Source organism: Mauremys mutica, chromosome 6 (genome assembly GCF_020497125.1).
Source record: "Mauremys mutica isolate MM-2020 ecotype Southern chromosome 6, ASM2049712v1, whole genome shotgun sequence".
Lineage (NCBI taxonomy): Eukaryota > Metazoa > Chordata > Testudines > Geoemydidae > Mauremys > Mauremys mutica.
In genome coordinates, this window is record NC_059077.1 from 108,888,475 (window position 1) to 108,911,787 (window position 23,313).

A 23,313-nucleotide genomic window follows, 5' to 3' on the forward strand; every position below is an offset into this window, starting at 1 on the left:
TACTGATTATTGTTAGCTATTTTTTCCACATGGCTCTGACCTTGTCTGTTTGTTCAAAGGTTAATGCTAATCTTGAAGCACCTGAAGCTCCAATTTTTGTCATGCTATCTAACAGTTCAAAGAGGCACTCATTTCAAGCTTAGTTTTGTGCTTCTTCCTAATTTGATATTGCAAAACAAAGCCAAGATATCAATAATCAATTTTATGCTTTACAATACTCCCAGCATTTCTGTTCTGCTTCTAGCATGCTTGTGTGCACCAGGGGGGAAAATGCCTCTTTGTGAAACCGTGTACCTTATTTTGAAAGAAAGCTGATCAATAAAGCTATTCACTTAAGCCCACAGACGGATTTAAGCCAAAACGATTCATGACGCATGTTAGAGAGGTGCAGCTTCCTATCTCTACAGATCAAATTCCACCAATCTTTTTATTATAACCCCCTATTTTCATAGGTTTGTAACAAGATAATAGATAGGTGGTGATGAGGAACGTTGGCCATATACTGTCTGCCCAGGACTAAGAAGTTATTTTTTTTACATACAAAACCAACCTTTTAGTGCATTGGGTGGGAGTGTGGCCAAAGTTTCATATTCCCAGAGTTCCAGAAGTAGCTTTTGTTTTTAATGGGAGAGGATAGTTGCTGTTAGATAGGTAGAACCTATCTCTCATGTACAGTAACCTTAATAGGCCATTACACTGACACATTGGGCCAGTTCCTAAAGCCTTTAGTTGTGACTTGGGCAAAATCATTAAGTTTATTAGAATTTTTAACCAAAAGCCTGATTTTTACCTAGCTGCTCCAGCGCCTCTTTCCCACCCCGCACAATTAATCAGGGAATGCTCTCTCCTGCTCTTCTCTTGGGTGTTATACACCTGGCACTGGGAGACATATGGTTCCCCTGTGGCAGGGGATGGATTGTTCCAAACACGTTCAATTGCCTGTAGGTCATGATGCAGTAAAGTACATTTCCTCTTAAGAGGCAAATCTGGATCGTTGCTCAGATGGCGCAATGTGGTGATCTTGGAAAGGAATGAGTGTAACTGCTGTGCAAGGTGGTGGTGAGGGGGTCATATAGGTACACTCCCTGTATGGCACAAAGGAATGAAGAGGGGCTCGGAGAGGCTACAACAGCCTTTAAATTGGAGTAATATCCACAAAGTGGCTCACTATTACTCGGCAACATTGAAGTGGAATTCTTCCCTTTCTCCTTAGTGCTGGGATGAACTGCTTAGGCTGGATGCTGCAGGAAAAGATTTTGCTCGTGGAGAACAGCAAGCGAAGGAAAGGAGAAGTGTTTATTGAAGTGGGCTGGGAGAAGTGCCATCATGGTCTTTGGTTATGGCACTAGCATTAGGTACTGCATGTCTGTTTATCAAACTAAAAGGGAGTCAGTTCCCCCTTGAAATGGTGTGCGTAGCTCCTGTGCCTTTAATGGGAACTAGGCAAATGTGCCGAGGAATGAAGAGAGTACCACTGTTTAGGTAGTCCTCATATTCAATAGTTGTGTATTTCTGCCTTTAGCTTCCTCTTGAAGCTGAGCAAGCTTCCCTGACCAGGCAGACTCACTCATGCTAGTGGGGCTCAAGCTAGCATGATAAAAACAGCAGAATGGACGCTGCAGCTCTGGCAGAGATTTGGGCCACCCACCTGAACTAAAAGCCCAATGGCTCCCTTGAGCTCAGGTGTAGGCCAAGTCTCCGTAACAGCTATGCTTTTATTTTTAGCATGCTATCTCAAGCCCTGCTAGTGTGAGTCTATCTATCCAGGCTGGGACGCTCGTTCCCATCTGCAGTGTAGACATCTCCTATAGGGGATGAGATCCCTTACAGATGTGGCTGGACTTAGCTACCATATATGTGCATGTACCTCTGCTCACTTAAATGAATTTTTCTTGCTATAATACCCATTGCAAAGCTAATGAATTACAATGGAAACACATTCTGCTCTGCCACAGCTATTGTCGCAAAGTTGCTGTCTGAAGCAGTTAAAAAGGTATTGCTCCTGAAACTAAAGAGATTTTAATCTGTGTACAAGGGAGGCAGCAAATGGTGAACCTTAAACCAAACTACATACATTTTTAAAAAATAAAAAAATGGGGATTCACAGATTCTGCAGGACCATTTTGATCCTCTGTTCTGACCTCCTGAATAACACAGGCCATGTGTTTTACCCTGTGAACTCTTGAGTCTAGCTCAACAATTTCCAGTGGAACTAAAGCAGACGTGGAATTTATTTTGGATAGTGGCAGGAGGCAATATGACCAAAGCCTGTCTCTGTAATGTCATCACTTTGACCTAGTGAATTCCCTGGCCAACATAATAGCTTAGTACATATTCAGGACAGGAAGTGACTACTGGGGGCATGCATACTAGACACTTTTCTAAACCTAGTTATTCAAGTAGGCTGTTCACTGGGAGTCGTAGTTTTGCTCCACTATTTCTACCATTCGGTTCCTCTTGCTGTTAAAGTGGAATGTGTCATGTTTTCATCCTAGACCTAACTTCCTCCCTCTCAGACCTCACATAGATTATCTCCTGTAGCCCTCCAGTGAAATCCTGTGCAGTTCCTGGCACAGGATCAGAGGAGAGGCAGCTTGCACCCATCCAGTCCTGAGATGATCAGGAAATAGTTCAGCCTCCAGAACTGCTTAAGTCCATTGTAGGCTTTGTAGCAGCCTGGAAATATCCAGGGAGTAGGAGTGTCTTGGCCACACCTTCTCATCTCCTCAGGTTCCATCTGGAAATACCTTCTCTAACTGATGGATCTCACAGCATGCAAAGAAGGGCCAGGGTAAGGAGGGGCTTTTACAGAGAATGTACCAATGGGGCTTCACCTGGAGTGGCCTTGCTGACCTCACCTGTAGCAGAATGGCACAGGAAGAGAGGTGGCTTCTCAGGTAGGAAGCTCCCAGCAATTTAGGGCTTTATAGATAAGAAATAACACTTTAATCTCCACCAGGAAGCCAACGGGCAGCCAGCGCAGATCCTGAAGCACAACTGTCATGCTTCTGGCAGGATACTCCTCTTTGCGATGTCCTGTCCCTTTTAATGTTTGAGCACTCCCTCCTCCCTGGTGCAAAGCCTCCTTTCATGTTAATTTAATCTTATCTGCCACCGAACCTATCATTTAAAAGAGGATCACTGATTTGAATCCCAAAGATCCCTACAATCCACACAGATTTGGTGTCCTCTCACTTTTATTGATGAAAAATATTGATGTCAGAAATACATTGATGAGATGGAGGGTATAGAGAGAATTACTCACTCAGTCCCACAGCTTTGTAAATCTCTCCTTGAGATGGTGTTTGATGTCCCTCAATTTGTATCTTTGTCAAATGTTGCATCGTATGTTTGGGCTTCCACAAGTTGAGAGATATATCTGACACTCTATGCTTCTCAGACATAAACAGCATTGGAACCAACAGCACTGGAAACCAAGGGCTGTTTTCACAAAAGGTCTTAGGTGCCTAGCTGTCACATTAAGCACCTAAATCCCAGAGTCCGGCCCCACCGGGATTCACAAAGCCTCCGCTCAGCTGCCACCAAATCTTGTAGTTGCCTAAACTTACTCGGCGCCTAAATTTTTGCAGTAAAAGTTCATTATGTGCCTATGTTTCTGCCTACAAGCATGTACACTGCAGCCCACCCCAGGTGTCCAGATATCTAAGCCCCAGAACAATTCATGAACTGGGAGAAAATGGGATTTCTGTGCCTAACTCACCTCTGAGGCCTAGTTTGGGAAGTTTTATTCAGAACTTGCATTCTGTTTGGGCCATTATAGACAAGTTTACACAAAACAACCAGGAGTGGAGGAGGAGGCCTCCTAGATAACTCCTAGGCCAGTAGTTATAGTACTAATGTTGGACATGGGAGACATTATCTGTCTTGTTCTACTGTGGATAAATAATGAAAGTAAGAGCCAGAGAGAGCAAGCAGGCATGAGAATTACTTGGCAGCCTCATGGTTAGAGTACTCAGGGAGACCCGCTAGCCCATCTCTCTACTTTGATGACTTTTTAATTTTTTTAACCATAATGGAATAGATTCAACAGGAGAGACTGAGGGAACCCTACATCAAAATACCCCATAGCCCAGTGGTTAGAGCACTCACCTGAGAAGTGGCAGAGCCCAATTCAAATTCAAATTCAAATCCTTTATCCCCCTCACAGGCGGAGGGGGGAATTGAACTGGGTAATCTCCTACTTCCTAGGTGAGTACCCTAACCACTGCCAGGGCCACTTCGGGGGAGAGGGGGAGTCTGTGAACAGTGAACAGGGGTGGGGCCTTGGCCAGAAGAGGCGTGGCCGGGGGCAGCCTTCCCAAGGGGAAGCTTCACCCTCCACCTCTGACTCCCACTAACACCAAACTTGTGCTTCAGGGCCTCTCACAGGCCTGGAACAGAGGTCTAGAGGGAGAGATCTGCCCCAAAGGTTGGAAGTGTGACACAGTTCAATATTACCTCTATAATCAGGGCCACTTCACCTTTGTGTGCACAATCCCAAATGGGATTGTTTCAGCTTCTGCCAGCCTATATAATACCCTCAGAACTATGTAACCATTTTTTAAAAGAAAAGTTATATCTTAAAAAATAAAAGGAAGTGAAATTTGCAGCACTCTCTCCCAGCTTCGCTCACAGCTGCAAATGTAAATCATGGCTGCTGATATGCAAGATATGTTCTCTCTTGTGTACACCACAAAGAAGTTCTTATAAAAGCCTTTGTTGTAAGACAGAAATAGCTAATTTTATCACATTGTTCTGGAAAAAAAATATGGAAATGTAATCTAAATGCATTGTATCTTAACGCAGAGAGCCTTTGAGGAGAATAAAGGTAAAATGTTTAATGTCCTCTATACTCTGTGCCTGCAGCTACACTAGCAACAACATTCCAGGATGATTTTCTGGACTAGCCAAGCATAGTGCAGCATCATACCCTAAACTAGGGCTCATTTGTGAGCCAACCTGTACTACCCAACATGGGCTCACAGCGAGGGAGCTGGGGGACACGTTGCCAGTGCTGCTATTCCACTCCTGGATACGTGGACGGGGAGCGAATAGAGGCTTGGTTCCGCCAACCCCAACGCCATGACTCCAGTCAACACAGTTGAGTGGCATGGAGGGGTATACAAGCAGCTCTGGGAAAAAGAGCTGACATAGACTGCTTCTTTTCTGATGCAGGGACTGTATTATGCCTGAGTGAGGATTTAGTCCATAGGCTGCCCTTTATTCAGGTGCCAGTCTAGCCCCTAATGACTTGCAAAGAGTTTCAGGTTCCTGCGAATTTGAACTGTCGTGGCCTGCCCACAATGTCACTAAGGCTTTTATCCTGAGTGATGACAGTTAATTTAGAACATAGCAACATGTGTGAGTATTATTCCACCCAATGGCCATTACCCTGCATTTCTCAGAACTGTATTTCATTTGCCAGTTGCCTAGCTTTGTTAGGCCCTATGGAGTTCTTCTCAGTCTTTTCTGCTCTTCGTAAACCTAAATAATTTTGTGTCATCTTCAGACTTTGCCACCTCACTGTTGATCACTAGAATAGAAGGAATCAATTGACTCAAACAGATTATTTGTCCATAATATAGAAACAAAACAAAATTACCCTTAGATGAGACTTTGGATGGTAGGTTTCAGTTCACAAAAAATGTTTAGGGCTACATTATAAACCCCTGAGCATGATTTGTGTTTCTAATGAAAATGCTGAACCAGATCAGTTAAATTTGAATGGTGACTTCCTACTGCTGGGAAGCTGTTCTTTAATTTTACTAGTTTGTCAAATCTCTGTTGACATATATCGTGCTGCAAAGACAGAGTCTCTGCCCTGAGAAGCTCATGGTACAGCCTACAGTGGTTTTGTTTCCTATATTTCTGAAAAGTTGCACGTCATCTAAACAATGTAAAGTGCCACCAGATGCTATGGTGACGTGGACCTCTATAAATTCCCACCATGAAAACAAAGAATAATTTAGACTGGGAACATAATGAGAAAAGACAGCAAATCAGATTGCAAAGGGGATGTACAGCAAGAGGAGGTATATAACAGTAAAACGTGAGGTGAAAATGGCCAACAATATTTGGCTAATCTGTTACCTGAATGATTCACTCATGACTTAAGAGCACAAAGGGCATTATACCATCCGACAGCTAGTGGGCAAAGTGAAAGTTTATGGTCTCAACTCATTTCCTGGCAGGCAAGTATCTATAACATAAAAGCCCAATATTACAGTGGAGAGACAAGGTCTTCTTCAGGTCTAGCTCTGTGTAGGTTCAAAAGCTTCTCTTTCTCATCACAAGAAGTTGGTTCAGTAAAAAATGTTACCTCACCCACCTTGTCTCTCAAATAACCTGGGATCAACATGGCAACAGCAGCACTGCAAACAATCTTACAGTTGGTATCCTCATTGGAATCTCGGCAGAGTAGCCAAGGATTGAGTGGGTTTTTACCCCTCCTGACACAGAAGCCTTCTGGTGAGGACACAACAGAGGAATGTGGCAAAAACTTGCCTTGCTGAACCTGTTTTTGTATAAAGAACTTTGTATTCCAGGAACGTCAGTGTAGCCCTATTCACAAGAGCACCAAATTAACTTCCCAGGGAAAAAAGGACATCACTTTAGCATAAGCAAGTCCTGCATTATTTAGTATTCCTTACACTCAGAAAGACAGAACATAGAGGCTTATAGCAATTCTATCCTCCTTGAAAGAAGTGTAGCAGCAACATGAATTTAGCTATCTTTATCTGCACAGTAATTCCAGATCCCAAATAATCCAGTCTTTCCATCCTTATTCCTTAATACACTTACCATGTTTCTGCTTCATATCCCCATATAGACCAGATTGAATTTAATGAACGTACGCACAGAATGATAGCTGATTCTAATGTGATGTGCAGGAAGTTAAATCCAATCACAGTTCCTACGGTAATGGAGGTGGTAAAGGTATACAGATCTCTGTAGAAGCAAAGAGATTAAATGGGACTAGACAGTTCCTTCAGCTATAGCCACTAGAAAGCTGCAATACCTTTTTTAGATATGTTGCCCCCAGCGCCCAAAGGGAATTTTAATAAACCAAGAAAGCACTGTAGTCAAGCAGATGCAATAATTATGCAATCCCTCAAGCTGTTAGATTCAAGTCAGGAACGATGTTAGCTAAGACTCTTTATTTTGCATGACCTTCCCCCTCCACAGATACTGTATTGACCATGTACATCCCGGAAACCTGTCAATTTCAGCCAACAATAAAAACAAAATAGAATCAACCAACATTTGAGTAGAAATCTTTGAAAGCAAGACAAAATCCAGTCAGTGGCTCTGTGGAGCATACATGCCAAAAATCTGAAAAACATTTGATTGAACATCTGTAGATGAAAGCTGTGGACTAGTAGTTCCCCAGGGAGGCTACTATGGCCAGCATCTGATGGTAACTAACAGGAGACTGCAGCTGGAGCCTTTGCTAGCTCTGTCTGTAACAACCCTTCTATGTAGGATGGCAGGATTAGGGATAAGGCTAAGATAATGGAATTTGTGCATGCCTGGTCTGATTGCTCAGCCTGACCAGAGCATTGATATCATGGTGACAGCTGCTTTCTCAACACCCTCTCCCTGTAGCAAATGGTGGGCCAGTCTGTCAACTGCATATGTATATTTAGCAGAGACATATTGGCAATTAAGAGAATGATTCACATTTGTTTTATATATGGGTAAGTAGTTTAGGAAGTATTTAGGCATAGAATTTAAAGGTTTAGGATTGCTGATGTAATTCGTTGTGATTTAGCAGGATTTTGTTTCTTTTAGTAAGGTAATTGAAATGATCACTATATTTAACATTGGGGTGCAGGTTGTGTGTGTATGTATGTATAACTATACACACCTTTGACTTGAGTAGCAGCTTCTAGATGGTCAGCAATTTTCAGGAGCTAACCATATATTTAGGTGCTCTAATAGAATCAGAGGGTTAGAAGGGACAGCCAGGGTCATCTCGTCTAACCCCCTGCCAAGATATCAACAGAGGAGCCCAGCTTTCAGCACCCACTTTTGAAAACAATCGCCATATATTTTGTGTGTCTCACACACAGATCTGAGGTGTAGGATAGGCAATATTCAGTCCTGAACCAATGACAGGTTGCAGGTTTAATATCTACTCCTGGGGGAATTCTGTGCCACTGCACATGCACAGAATTTATGTCTCCTGCAGATTTCATTGCTTCCCCACAGAAAAATGACTTTCTGACATAGAAGCAAAGGTCATGCAACCCTCCCCAGAAGTATGTTTTGGGTGCCCCGGGCAGCTGGCAGAGAGGTAAATCACTGTGGAGCAGGAGGTGGGATTGGGGGTAACCTGGTTGGTGGATCCTACCCTGTGCCAGGCTCAGCTGCTAGTCCAGGCTGGGATGGGGAGGAAGGGACTTCCTCTTCCCCTGCATGGTATCCATGGCCAAGTCAGATCCACCCCCAGATTTCTCCCCTGGCTGCAGGAAGCTCTGCAAACTCCACACACACCCCGCCCCGCTTCCTGCACCCATTGCTCCTCGGCTGCACTGGGAGGGATCCCTGTATAGGGAGCTGCTCCCCCATCCACCCAACCCCCATGCATCCAGACCCCCTCATACCCAGACCCTCCCACACTCAGAACCCCGCCCCCAGATGAGCCGCATTCCCCCTGCACGTGGACCACCCCAACGAGCCACCTGCACCCGGATCCACACCCCATCAATCCCCAACCAGTTGCACTTGGATCCCCATCCCACTGAGTCCCACTCCCCCAGCATCTGGACCCCCCACTGAGCCCCCCATACTTGTACCCCGCTACTGAGCTCTATCCCCACCACACCAAGACCCCCTGCTGAGCCCCAACCACCTTCACCTGGACCCCTCTGCAGAGTCTCATTACCATTGCACCCAACCACCCCAACAAGCCCCTGTGCACCCAGATCTCCCACTGAGCTGCCAGCACCCAGATTGCCCCCCACAGACCCCTCTCAACCCACTCCTGGATCCCCCCACACTAAGCCCCTCCATACTTGATCCTGCCTTGCTGAGCCTGCCTGCCCACACCTGGTGCACCTCACACGGAGGGGCAGGGCCCTGGGGTGTTTCTGGGGCAGACCCAGTCCTTGCACTGAGTCAGGGTTGGGTGCAGCCTCACTGCTGAGTCCGTGTCCTGGGTGGGAGGGAAGCCGCACGGTGATCTCCCAGCTCTGTGCAGCCGGTGGCCTGTGCTCCCCAGTGCTGTGCTGGAGCCTCCACCTTTATTTGACAAATACAATTTGCAAAGTTTTGCAGAATTTTAAAATATTGTGCATAGAATTTAAATATTTTGGGTGCAGAAATCTTAATTTTTTTGGTGCAGAATGCCCTCTGGAGTAAATATCTTGTGACTCAGCAGGGCTAGAAAGGAAAGCTTTTGATCACTGGGTAGGGGAGGAGGTTTCATGTTAGCTAACAGCACTTACCACAGAAAGTCCTTGGGTATTGTGCCATAATGTTTTAGGCAACAACATTTTTTTCCAAAATCTTTTTCTCTCCCTCTGAAATCTGTGCACTGGGCGCTTGGCTTTGAAGGTGCCACACTCCAATTGTAGCATGGGAAATGTGGGTCATAGATTCAAATACAGTGGAGAGAGGTAAGGCAGAAAATGATCAGGATCTCATTATTGTTAGTATCAGAATAAGGGACTTTTAATTTGAACGCCCATAAAAAGTATCTCTTAATTTAGAGAGTTCCAGTACTAAAAACGGATAACCTAATGCCCCCCTTATGAACAAGGAGACAGCCATTAAAAACCCTTGATCTGAGATCTAAGTATTTCTAATCCTTATCTAGGCAGAATTCCTCACCCGGGGCAACATTCCTGCCCTGCAATAAACTTCAGAGCTTACCTGGGCCCTTAACTGGAGTAAGTTCCATGTGTTGGAGACTAGCTTTGTCATTCCTGAGTTCCACTCTCTATTGGTTCTAGCCAGCCAGCCCCCTCCAGACCTTTCCTTGCAGTCCCCCACTTTTTCTAATACATATATATTTTTTCCTACCTCATTAAATCACTCTCCCATCTTACTCCTTCTAGCCAGGAAGAAGCCATCACCAACAAAACACCCCAAACAAACCAACCCAAATAATATTTGGCAGTTTGCCACTCTTGAGTGGGACACTGCAGTGCTACCTTCCTAGCAATACTGCATTCCTAACAGCAGATGGCACCATGTAAAATTATAAATAGTGGCTCTTACAAGCCCCCTTCACTTGACCCAAAATGGAGTCCAGCACTTAGCTTCAAACACTATGGAAGCCACTCTGGGCCACTGTGGCTCCAGAGAAAGACATAGTAAACGTTGCCTGCAGGTAAGACTCTCCAAATGTGTACTTTCCAAAATAAGAGGAGTTGGAAGATAGAGTTTCCTTTTGTATCTCACCCTTAGAATGTTATTAGGAACTCAGTAAAGGGGCTTAATGCATGTTACATACATTGTTACAACAACTCTTTGCACTAGTTGTCCCCTTGGGTTTACACATGCTCTGTGGTGACCTGCTTGGTCACAGAGGGTTTAAAAAAAAACTCAAGTAAAATTTCTCTAGAAACTTTTTAGAATCATTTTTCTGTAAAGGAGGTAGCATATAGTAAATGCCTGGCTGTGCTGTAAGTTGGCACTCATGTGATAGTCTGTGCATCTCACGTAGCATGGCTTTACCTCTTTCAGTGCCCAGTAATGTATAGAGGTCTTGAGTCTTCTGCTGTCCTTTAGCTCAAGTGGTAGAGACCGTGCTTTTAGATAAAGAGGTCCCAGTTGGTTCAGTCCCCACTGATGACCTATCTAGGAGTGTTACTGTATCTGCATAATTTACTGATAGCTCTTAAATAATGCAGCCACCCCAAATTCATTCCGAGATAACCTTGTCATCACAGCTCGTTGTCACATATTCTCTATCTCTTTCTGCTGCCATTATTTGTTGTGCTGGTTCTAACTTTCATTGGATGCCTTCATCCTGATCATTTTAGTTCAAGTTTGTATTTTCAGAATGTTTATGAGAATTAGTCACAAAGCAGTTTCATTTCAGTAGCTACTTTTCAAAGTTTAATATCCTGCATATTTATTCCACCCCCTCAAAACTGGATGCGCAATCTGTCTGACTCTTTCCTATTTTGATTTTAAGCTGCTTTTTTTAACAGAGCACGGTCTTAGAAATAACTCACTGTATGTAATAGAAAAAACAGTGCCAGCTCCAGGCAGCAACACTGAGAACATCAGGGTATGGTTTAATTGTTCACTGTGAATTTTCCTACACTGGGAGGGCATGTTTACACACTTCACTAATACATATATGTTACTATGAGGTTTTCTAGACTGTGGTGCAGGACATCCCCCAAAAGGTATTAGGGGTTAATGCAAGAAATTCATGTTTTTCCTTTAAGGCTAACTCCTCTGAATAATGAACAATGACCAGTTCTGAATACAGTTTTGTAAAATTAATAATAAGGATGTGACCCCAAAAGGGCTAGACGGTCCTTGTGCAGCAGCTTGCAGGACTGGGCCATGATAAGGTGACAGTTCACTACGTTTCAGCCAGATCCATATGAAATCCAGCATCAGTTTGTGTTCTTGGTTTCATCATCATGTGAGGTTGATGTAATGTGTGTCTTTGCAACTTACCAATACCTGTTGTTAACCATGCATTGTGATTACCGATTGGATATATACATGTGCAAAATTCCACCCAAAAGTAGAGGCAGAAGAAGCATTCTGCTTTCATAGATTATAAAGCTGGAAGGGATCAGTGTGATCATCGAGTATGACCTTCTGTATAACACAGGTCAGAGGACTTCCCTGAATGAATTCCTGTTTGAACTTGAGAGTAATCTTTTTGAAAAAAATCCATTTTTAAAATGTCCAGTTATGGAAAATCTACCACAACCCTTGGTAAAGATGTTCCAGAGGTTAATTACCCTCACTGTGGTTTTTTTTAAGTCTTGTTTCTAGTCTGAATTTGGCCAGCTTTAACTTCCAGCCACTGGATCTTCTTATACCTTTTGTCTGCTAGCTTGAAGAGCCCTCTATTAAATTTCTGTTTCCCACATGTAGGTACTTATAAACTGTGATCAAATCATCCCTTAAACGTCTTGTTGTTAAGATGAACAGATTGAGTCTTTCACTATAAGGCTTGTTTTCCAATCTTTTAATCGTCCTTGTGGCTATTCTCTGAATCCTCTGATTTATCAACTTGCTTCTTGAATTGTGGACACCAGAACTGAACACACTATTCCAGTAGTAGTTGCACCAGTGTCAAATACATAGGTAATATCACCTCCCTACTCATGCTTAAGATTCCCCTGTTTATCTATTCAAGGATTGCATTAGCCCTTTTAAAGCAGCCCTCCAAGGTTTGAATGGCATAATATTTAGAGGGAAATGTAATGTGATTTGTTTAAACCTGTCAGGTGTTTTCCCCCTTAAACATATTTTCTATTGAATTAGGGTAGAGCCTTAGATTCCCCAAGGAGCTTTCATTTTTTTTTCTTTTCTTTTCTTTTTATGGTCCCTTCACCTTGTTTATTTTATGATTTCTACAAACTGTCTGAATGTGATAACTCAGAGCCAAAATGTCTTTGGCATTAAACATTTGTATTTTTCACATTGAGCATTTCATAGACTATCAGGGTTGGAAGGGACCTCAGGAGCTCATTTAGTCCAACCCCCTGCTCAAAGCAGGACCAATCCCCAACTCAAGCATCCCAGCCAGGGCTTTGTCAAGCCTGACCTTAAAAACCTCTAAGGAAGGAGATTCCACCACCTCCCTAGGTAACCCATTCCAGTGCTTCACCACCCTACTAGTGAAAAAGTTTTTCCTAATATCCAACCTAAACCTCCCCCACTGCAACTTGAGACCTTTACTCCTTGTTCTGTCAAGGACAACTATGGTCTGTGGTACCTGGCTTTTGATATTCAACTATTTATTTTCAAGTAAACATATTGAACAGCAATAAAGATCTGCTTATTATTAACCTTGCTCAGAGTGCAGTCTGCTCTTCCTTTTCTCTTCTTGCTCTCTCTTTCTCTTTTTATTTTAAAAAGGCTAAATAAATGAATTTGACATTTTAGAACTGCAAGATCTTGATTTAACTGCAAGGTAGGACTTTGGATACAGAGGGACATCTTTTCACATTTAATTAATTCTTTTCCCTGACATTTCTCCCATCATGAGGCAAATTTGTTTGTGGTGCTTAACCTTTAAGTATTATATCAGTTTTCTGAGGAGTCATGCAGTGGTCAGAAGCATCTGGATAAAACAACATGTAAACTTTATCATAACTTGGTAATCAAAATAGGAAATATTTTTCTCTCTCTTCTGTATTACTATTGCCCAGGCAAGGAGAAACTAGCAGGTGCAAAGAGGACAGAATTCTGGGGCTCAGAATGTGTATCCCAGTCTGCGTTCTCTCTCTCTGTTTCTAGCCCTAAAGGGGGAAGAGGGGAAAAAAGCCTTAGTTACAGTTGTATAGTTTTCCATAATCGTTATATTTCTGCCATCTGCTCCTATCATAGAAAGAAATTTTCCCACCCGTAATTTTCCCATATCAGTATATGATAAAACCTGTCAGAGTCATCTTGGTAATGCTACGTGTTGATTGTGTCTGGCTCCATGGAGGAAATGAACTACCAGGGGTGGAAAGGGGTGGTGGTGGTGGTAGTTTGCAGGGCCAGCCTTAGGGGTGGGCGACCTGGGTGACCGCCCAGGGGCGCCAGTGGTCAAGGGGGCGCAGAAGTGCCCGCTGCATGATGTAATGTCAGAAACGGCTCCCAGCTGGCAGGGGAGTGTTGCATGCGGGGGGGGGGCACCCAGATTTCTCCCTGCTTCCTCCTGGCAGAGGAACTAGAGGGGAGAAAGAGTGGAGTGGTGACACACAGATACTGCTCACCCCTTCAACGTTCCTTCGTGCCCCCCTGGGGGTTGGGGGGCGGGAGAGTGAGGAGCCACTCCCACAGGGCAAAGGGCACCAAAATACAAGTTCACCCAGGGTGCCATTTTCCCTACAGCTGGCCCTGGTAGTTTGGATAATAACTGATCAGCTATTGATGCCACTTCACAGTGCATGTGGTTTGGTATTCATTCTGTCTGTGTGCGCGCGCTTAGGGGGTAGATGGCAATAGGGAGGGAACAGGATTTTTTGCTTTGTTATCAAATGGGGTGTAACACTATTGACCACTGAAGCAATAGTATCAAGGCAAGGAGTGGCAAATTCTCGTTTATATTGCAGTGGTGTCTGGAGGGACCAACCAAGCTCAGGCTCCCATTTTACTTTTACGCTGTAAGAGAGTGTTCTCACCCTAACGAGGTTACACTCTAAAGAAGCAAGACAAAGAGTTGGAGAGATGAAGTATTATTCCCATTATACAGAGAGGTATCTAAGGCACAGAGAGAATTCTTTTGCCCAACACATACTCAGTCAGAGGTGGAAATGGAATTCAGATCTCCTCAGTCCCAGTCTAATGCCTTAACCAAAAGACCAGTGTTCCTCAATATTATCTTTTTAGCCCAGTGTGTTCTGACAATCTGCAAGGCCTTCTCCCTGCAAAGATTTATGCATGTGAATAACTTTACTCCTGGGAATAGTTTTACTCAGTCTCATTGGGACTATTGCATGTATTAAAATTTTTGCAGGATTCAACCCAAAGCTTCACTGGGAAAATGTTACTTCAATGGTATCTTCTAAAGGGATGGCAAGAGCACTCAAGGCAGCTGTTTAATGCTCTTCACCTTCTTTGTGAGTTATTTGTATACTTGCACTTTTTGTGGCAAAGGGATTTCACCAATTCTGATTTATTTCAAATTTGAAAATTGTACTTGATGCTTTTCTTCTCCAGAGTGCTTTGCAGGCATTATGAAAACCCGGGGATAATACTTCTTGTATCTACACACATTAATGTACCCTCAAACAGTTGAGAGAGAGAATTTGGTATACTTGAAATTTCTAAGAAAATGGGGTATTCCAGAAAATTTGTCTGGTAACTTATTGTCCTACAATATATATTCATAGAAACAAATCCAGTAAGGACCACTATGGTCATCTCATCCACATAACAGAGGTGTCACAATTCAGGGTAACTGCACCTGTATTCCCCTCTCTTGGTCAACTCCAGGAGTTCTCAGTTAGGTTGCAAGTCTCCAGCCATCACCATGTTCCTTGTCCCATTCCTATCTGACTGGGGTTTTTTCAGTGATTTCCCTTCACCCCCCCTAAGGAGGGCGTACACCCCCCCTCCCAGTTTTGTGAACTAGTTACATGCCAAACCTGGTGGCTGAACTTTGCGACTTTGTCCTCACCCACAACTATTTCATATTTAGGGACAATATATACCTTCAAGTCAGCAGCACGATATTTTCTGTCTTATTATCTATTCCTTTCTTAATGATTCCCAACATTCTGGTTGCTTTTTTGGCTGCCGCTGCACATTGAGTGGATGTTTTCAGAGAACTATCCACAATGACTCCAAGATCTCTTTCTTGAGTGGTAACAGCTAATTCAGACTCCTTCATTTTGTATGTATAGTTGAGATTGTTTTCCAATGTGCATTGCTTTGCATTTATCAACATTGAATTTCATCTGCCATTTTGTTGCCCAGTCACCCAGTTTTGTGAGATCCCTTTGTAACTCTTCGCAGTCTGCCTGGGACTTAACTATCTTGAATAGTTTTGTATCATCTGAAAATGTTGTCACCTCACTGTTTACCCATTTTTCCATATCATTTATGAGTATGTTGAACAGTAATGGTTCCAGTACCGACCCCTCAGGGATACCACTATTTATCCCTCTCCATTCTGAAAACTGATAATTTATTCCTACCCTATTTTAACCAGTTACTAATCCATGAGAGGACTTCCCTCTTAGCCCATGATGGCTTACGTTTCAAAAGTCAATTTAAATTAAATACATTTAAAAAAATATATATTTTTAGAAATCTAGACCTGTTATATGTAACTTGCATTATTCTTATGTTAAATTTGCATTATCCTAACAAGACATTTACTTTATTCATATCTTTTTTATATATCTCATTGCCCCTGACCCCCCCCTGTAAATTCAACCCCCCCCCATTTCAATTCCTGGGGAAATACTCACCAGCAACCGCACACCATACAACATAAACACTAACCCAGGAATCTATCCTTGCAACAAAGCCCGATGCCAACTCCGTCCACATATCTATTCAAGTGACACCATAATAGGACCTAATCACATCAGCCACTCCATCAGGGGCTCGTTCACCTGCACATCTACCAATGTGATATATGCCATCATGTGCCAGCAATGCCCCTCTGCCATGTATATCCCCACCAAACCAGTGTGCCTAAAGGTCAGTGTCTGTGCTTTGCTTTCTGAAGGCTACGAACAGTGTATTGCCAGCAGTTACAAGTTACCACATAGCTCTTTTGAAGCAAGCATTGTTAAGGTAAAAGCAAAACACAGGAAACATAATGAAAACAGATTTAAATGAACACTAAACATAACAGAAGTCATCCATCATTTTTATGGGACCCTAGTAGGCCAAAGTCTTTCCAATCCTTCTGCAAGGGTTGGGGTCCCCCTAGGACACAAGGTTCCATCTGTTTGTTGTATCAGAAAGAAGACCCCAAGTCAGTTTAAACCATCCTTTTTATGCCAAAAGCCCTTTCTTTGTTCGTTTTGTCTCTGGAAAACCCAGTTTGAACCAGTATATGCAAGCCTCTCCATGGGGTGGTACCTCTCTGGAGGTGTTTTCAACATAATTGTTTCACCTTAATCACCCCTGCCCCTCCCCCTGGTTTGAGTTCCTAGAGGAATTGTGGTAACCCTTCCCTCTGGAGTTGTGTACAATCCCTGGCCCACAATGATCCATAGACTTAACACAATACGGTCCCCATAAGATACTGCATGGGATTGTAATATTCGTCACATCGGGCCCTAGAATTTCACTCCCTAATCTGGCTCCAGGGTTTGTGCCACCCCAAGCAGCAAAAAAAAAAAAAAAAAAAAGCCGCGATCAGCTCTACCGCCACCATTTCAGTCTTCGGCGGCTGGTCCTTTGCTCTGAGAGGGAGTGAGGGACCCGCTGCCAAACACCTGGACGTGCTGCCCCTCACCGTTGGCCGCCCCAAGCAGCTGCTTGCTGGGCTGGTGCCTGGAGCTGGCCCGGCATGGACGGAATTACTCTTTCCTACTATGAAAGTACATTTTAAAATTTAGATACTAGAGAATTTATGGAGGTACCAGCTATTTGGCCTGAAATATACATACTGTGGGGCTGAATTGATCACTGGTATAAATTGGTGTCCACTCCATTGACTTCACTGCACCTGATTTATACTAATGGGAAATGTGTCTGCAAATTGGGTACGGTTGGAGAGGATGCAAATTGGATTTGATCCTGCAGGCTTTCGGACACTTCTTGAGAGGCGACAAGCATGCTCAGCTCACATGAACCAATGGGAGGTGAGGGCACTCAGCTTCTCTCAGGAGGCCCCCTTGTCCCTGGAGGAACAGGCCCATAGAAAAGTTACAGTGAAAGAGACATTACTATTCTGTAACCGTTGGGGAAATGGTTCACTGTGATGGTTATTGTGGAGGGTGCCCCTTCTACACTGTGGAAAAGGCACTTATTTATTGTTTATATAGAATTGTAGTTGTCCCTAGCATATTGCAAAGCAAGTGAAAAGACAGGCCTCTACTCTGAAGAGTTTACAATCTAACTCAGATATCACAGCAATAATTCAAAATCGGGGTGTGTTCGGGGGTGAGAGGTAGGTAGGTTTGTAGTTAGGCAGTGGGTGTTAGGTGTGGGACTCAGATGACTTAGACCTTCCTAGGAAAGGGATTTACAAGCAGATTACAAATATTAACATTGCTTTTTCTTTTGTGAAACTACTGAGGTATTTTGCCTGGCTTAAAGGGACATCATCAACTTGAAGTCTACTCAACAAAAACTACACCTACCACTGACTCCGACAGTTGTAGGTCTTCAATTTCATTTTTTTCTACATGTTAAAATGATCTACTCTCCTCTGTTGTTGCATGGAAGACCCACACAAACAAGGGGGCACTGACTTACCAGACACAGGGGAAACAATGAAACTAGCTACACACACACAGTGCTGTCAATTGCACAACATATACTAGAAGAACTAGAGAGAAATATTTTTTCTCTGACCTCTTTCAATCATATTATTCTTAGGTATTACTTCTGAAGTTAGAGAGCAAAAAAAAATCAGATTTTTTTTAAAGTTAATTGTGTCCTTTTAATATTCAGTAACAATAATAGTATTGAAAATTCTGTCATAAAATCAAGTCCTTCTGATTATAGTCTTGCTTTGACCTCCAGTTAAATTCTGGCATGACTATTAGCAACCAAGATTCTCATGAATTACTAGAGTGAGAGTGGCAGACAAAAGGCATCACAAGGTTTTGGATAGTGGACAGCACTTGTTTTAGCTCCAAAGAGTCTTGTGACAATGAGCCCAGTAAAATTGGGTTAAATTGAAGAGGGAAAAGGCAGGATGGTAATCAGAAGGATGAAAATTTAATGTCCAATATCTTTCTCACCAAGCCTTAAAGAAAGTGCTTATAAATCTTTGGATAGCTGGGGCTCCCATCTTTCTCGTGATACATAGCATTAGTTGGAATTGCCAGTAATTCATGTAAAATGATTCTTTAAATTGGTCACTAATCCCACACATCAGGCTAAAAAAATAATAGGTCATTTACCAGACATGTTACGATGCTTTCAGCATCCTGAATAATCTGATCCTGGTGGTAGGATTGTAATCCACTGGTGAGTGTGTGTTCCAGGGCCCCCTCTGCACCTGACCACAGAGCAGTGAGTCTCAAACTTTTTTTTACGGGTGACCCCTTTAAAACAGCAAGCCTCTGAGTGTGACCCCCATAATAAATTAAAAACACTTTTTACTATATTTAACACCATTATAAATGCTGGAGGGAAGCAGGGTTTGGGATGGAGGTTGACAGCTCGTGACCCCCCCATGTAATGACCTCATGACCCCCTGAGGGGTCCCGACCCCCAGTTTGAGAACCCCTGCCATAGAGGATACGAGTCTGTTACAGCCACCACCTACACAACGTTGGCTTTTTAGCGAAGGATATGGCCCCAGTTCAATCCCAGGTGTATCAGTCAAGATGGTGGCTCCCACAGAAGGGGGAAAGAGCCAAGGCTGTTTAGTTAGGGTTGTAATAAACTCATGTCCTCTGTGGACTGAGCACAGAGCGGGACCTGTAACACTGATCATTGGATTACACCACATCAGTGGCAAATAGCCAAGGTAAAAGGATGCCAGCTCTGTCAGAATGTTTTTGTTTTTTTGTTTTTTTTAAAGCGGATTTTTAGGTCTAACTCTAATTAACAAAAATTGAGTTTGAGGAATCGAAATAAATGTTTGGGGGGATTAATGCTAAAAACAAAGTATCTGAGTATATTTTCTCTTGTGCTGTGTAAAGGCTCTACTGACTTAGACACCATTGCAACTACAGTGTATGAACACAGAGGCACAATAATTTATACATTGATGAGCCCTACCTGCACACAGGGGCCCTAATCCTGCATGTGACTCCATGTGGACAGACCTCTGTGTCTATATGGAGTCCTTAGTTTCCAGAAAGGGTGAACATAGTCCTATAGGAATCTGGTCTGTCCAGCAGCAGTTGTAATGTAAGCATTTCCCATTTATATTCTAATTGGAGAGAAATTAGGAGACTGAGCAGCAGGAAAAAAATTAAAGCAGGGAGGGGAAATATGTGAGGGTAGGAATGAAAAGTGGTTATGAGACAATTGCTGTTGTGATATTATCCTTGAAGAATTACTCCTAATTTATCATTTTATAGAGATCTTGCAGACCAGTAATTACTGAGGGTTCGTATTTAATAAAGGTGAGAGCACATAGGAGAATTCCTACTACCCTGTTCCCATTGCCTCCTAGTGGAAATATATGGCTATGAATTCAAATATGAATCTAGGAGAGCTAGGTAAAAAGAACAGTTGAAAACAGATGGCAACAGTTATTACTGGCATATTCCCAGTTGGGGGCTCTACCATTTAGAAACAAGCATCTGTTCTTCTTCCCCATTGCAAAGCGGTTCTAACTCAGAGGTGTTAAAAATATGTAAGTTGCTGTTTTATTCATTTTTTGGTGTTTACTGACTTTAATGACTTATATCCAATGAAAAGTACAATGTTTACCCAAGTGGCAAGGGACTCAAAACACAGAAATACGGGTCTCTCTGATGCAGAACCTTGGATTGTAGAACACAGTAGGTATAGCTTTAAAAAAACCCTCTTAAACTGGAAAAAGGGGGATAAAAGGCTGAAGCTGTAGCAATTTGAGAGTCCTGCCTCTCTAACACTTGTACTTTCTTTAAGCATCCTTCTCTTTCCTGTAGCTATCACTAGATTGTTGAGTCTGAAGAGAGCCTGCATTTAACTGTTTCAGTGCTTGCCTAACCTAACTTGTACTGTATGTGGATTCAAACAAGTGATGGGTGCATCTCAAAAGGCCTGGGGCTAAATTTTGGTTTTAAGCCACAGCCCCAATTAGACAATGCTACTGAGATCATTTCCCCACTCCACCGCCCAGCAGAAGCTCCCAGAGACACTGTGCTTACGTAGGGTGACCAGATGTCCCGATTTTATAGGGACAGTCATGATATTTGGGGCTTTTTCTTATATAGGCTCCTATGACCTTTCCCCTCCCATCCCGATTTTTCACACTTCCTGTCTGGTCACCCTATGCTTACGGGAGGCATGTCAGCAATCTGGGAGGAAAGCAGCTGCCACTAAGCCCATTTCAGAGGATGCAGCATCCACTCTTATGAGCACAGAGCACAAGGGCATATCAGCCAGTGTGGAGGGGAGATGGAGCCACTCTCCAGTCCTCCTTGCCCCCTTTGGCGTTTCTGGTACCACCAGTGATTAATGGAAACCCCTCAAGTCTTCTCATCTGGGGAGGCTCAATGTGGGTCTGAAGTTGATTCTCGTTTTATCCAAGATGGACTTTAAAATAAGCTTGAGCTTATTGAAGTGGTGGCTGGGGGAACCTACTTGTAGCAGAATATATCCTGACTATCTCTGAGTTTAGCTTCATCGAAGATCTACTGCGAACACTATTCAAAACCCAGATTTCTAAGAGAATTCCTATGAATATATCTGTCCTCTTTGAGCTTCAACAGCTTACAACAGGCAATAAGCCACGTAACCTTAGTTTGTTGTGCTTGTAGGCCTGGGCTCCAGGCCAGCACCTAGATCTGTGTGGGTGCAGGGGGACCTTGGTGGATTTGGTTGCAGTAATACCTGCATGACCAGAATTCTTTTCACCTAATGCTTTGATACTAATACTTTGTGAGCACCCAAGATTGGGAATGTTTGTGCCCATGACATGGAGAATGCAATAGATTTGTTCACTAAATGGTATTGTTAATATGCTTGCAGATTCTGATAGGGGTAGTTGGAGTTGTGTTTGCATGACTACCTTTTTCTTTATGAAAGGTGGAAAGGTAGCAATGGATGACTTTCATGTAAGGTCTGACAGGGCTCTGTTATCTAACCCCTTCTGTTCACGGTCTGTACGAAATGTTGAGGGAGCTTTTGAGATGGTTTGCATTGCAGGGCTATCAGTTTCAAGATGATACTCTGTTGTTGGATGTTGGCCTGTGGTTGCTTTGCTTTCCCAGTGCCTGGCTGACTATGGCTTAGCTAGCTTGTTAAAGCTGCATCCTGGTAAGGCAGAAGTCATGCTGGCTGGCTGAGGGGAACCAGACAATATGATGGAGGTCATAGGTACTACTTCAGTTCAGTAGTTTGTCTACCCATTGTTAACCCAGTTCAAGACCTAAGGATCCTGTTGAATGTTTAGCTGTTTATGGAACAGACGTGGCCAATCTGTCTTGCACTCGTTAAGGAGTTTGGTATCCTTTATTTCAGATGCCAGCCTCAAAAGAGTGATCCTTATCTTTGACACCTGGAGACTGGATTACTGGTATGTGCTGTTCCTCAGGCAACTCTGAGATTTCTCAAACTACAGCTTTACCCAGGTTTTATTTGGGAAGGTTATTGGAGAGATGGAATGGGGTTTGAAAGAAGAGTTATTTTGCTTACTCTAACATAGTTTTGGTTGATATTTAATGGTGTTTCTGATTGTCAGTGCGCCTACAGGCTGGCTGATAGGCACATTCTATATATGGAAGTCTGATTAAATAAAAATGAACACTTAATTGTTTTCCATTTGAAATACTTTGTATCCATGACATGTACTATCTGTTTAGCCCTGCTTTTGGAATCCCCCAGAGGTAGCAGCATCTTGAGGGTAATGCCAGACACGATCTGCTCCATAAGGTAGGTTTGTTTGCTGCTTGAATTAACTGGCCCTTCAAAGTACACAGAAGCAATGGTCTCCTAGAGACCCATTAGCATCCTTTTATTTTGGGAAGGATCACTTTACATTTAGAACAGCGCTATTTTGGGGTATGTGCTATGACTGCTTGCTGCCTTCTTTCCTGCTATGTAAAGAAACTGTTTTCTCATGGAAACTAATTGGTATCCAAGTATTAGGTGAAAAGGATTCTGGTCATGCAGGTATTACTGCAACATGTTAAATTTGTGGCATGATTGTGGGTCAGTAGCATTCACACCCATAATGACTAGTGACAAAAGCCACCTATTGTGACATAAAACTTCAATTTTACAGCAGCACCAATCACTATAGTTCCCTCAATGTTAATACAACAGTCATATATGGAGTGCTTGTGGTACTGTTCTTCTGAAAAGGACCTGTATACAATTATGACTAATTTGCTCACACAGTTACTGCCACTTGTGAATGCCCTCATAGAAACTCTATATGAAAATGGCCAATTGCACATGCACTTAGTTATTTGCACGTGCAATTGCCACGACTGTGTTCACACCGATGGCAAATACATGATTAAATTAGCCATGAAAATGCATGTGCATATTTGCATACACACATTATATATGCATGAAAATTATATATAAAACCGTGTCCATGGTATGCAAAATAGCTCAGTGGTTTGAGCATTGGCCTGCTAAACCCAGGGTTGTGAGTTCAATCCTTGAGGGGGCCACTTAGGGATCTGGGGCAAAAATTGGTCCTGCTAGTGAAGGCAGGGGGCTGGACTTGATGACCTTTCAAGGTCCCTTCCAGTTCTAGGAGATTGGTATATCTCCAATTATTACCTTTAAAAAATGGCTCAGCTTTTAAATCCAAAAGTTGCCTTATTCTGCAGTGTATTTAGTGGACTGTACGTACAATCATGGTGGAGGTGG

General features: G+C 43.0%; 1 long non-coding RNA gene across 1 annotated transcript; it reads left to right on the plus strand.

Annotated features, from left to right (window-relative positions):
• Nucleotides 1-10,249: 10,249 nt before the first annotated feature.
• Nucleotides 10,250-22,366, plus strand: LOC123372502. The gene is made up of 3 exons (XR_006580321.1): nucleotides 10,250-10,336; nucleotides 21,952-22,006; nucleotides 22,293-22,366. It is a non-coding gene; the product is annotated as an uncharacterized LOC123372502 (long non-coding RNA).
• The last annotated feature ends 947 nt before the right edge of the window (nucleotides 22,367-23,313 follow it).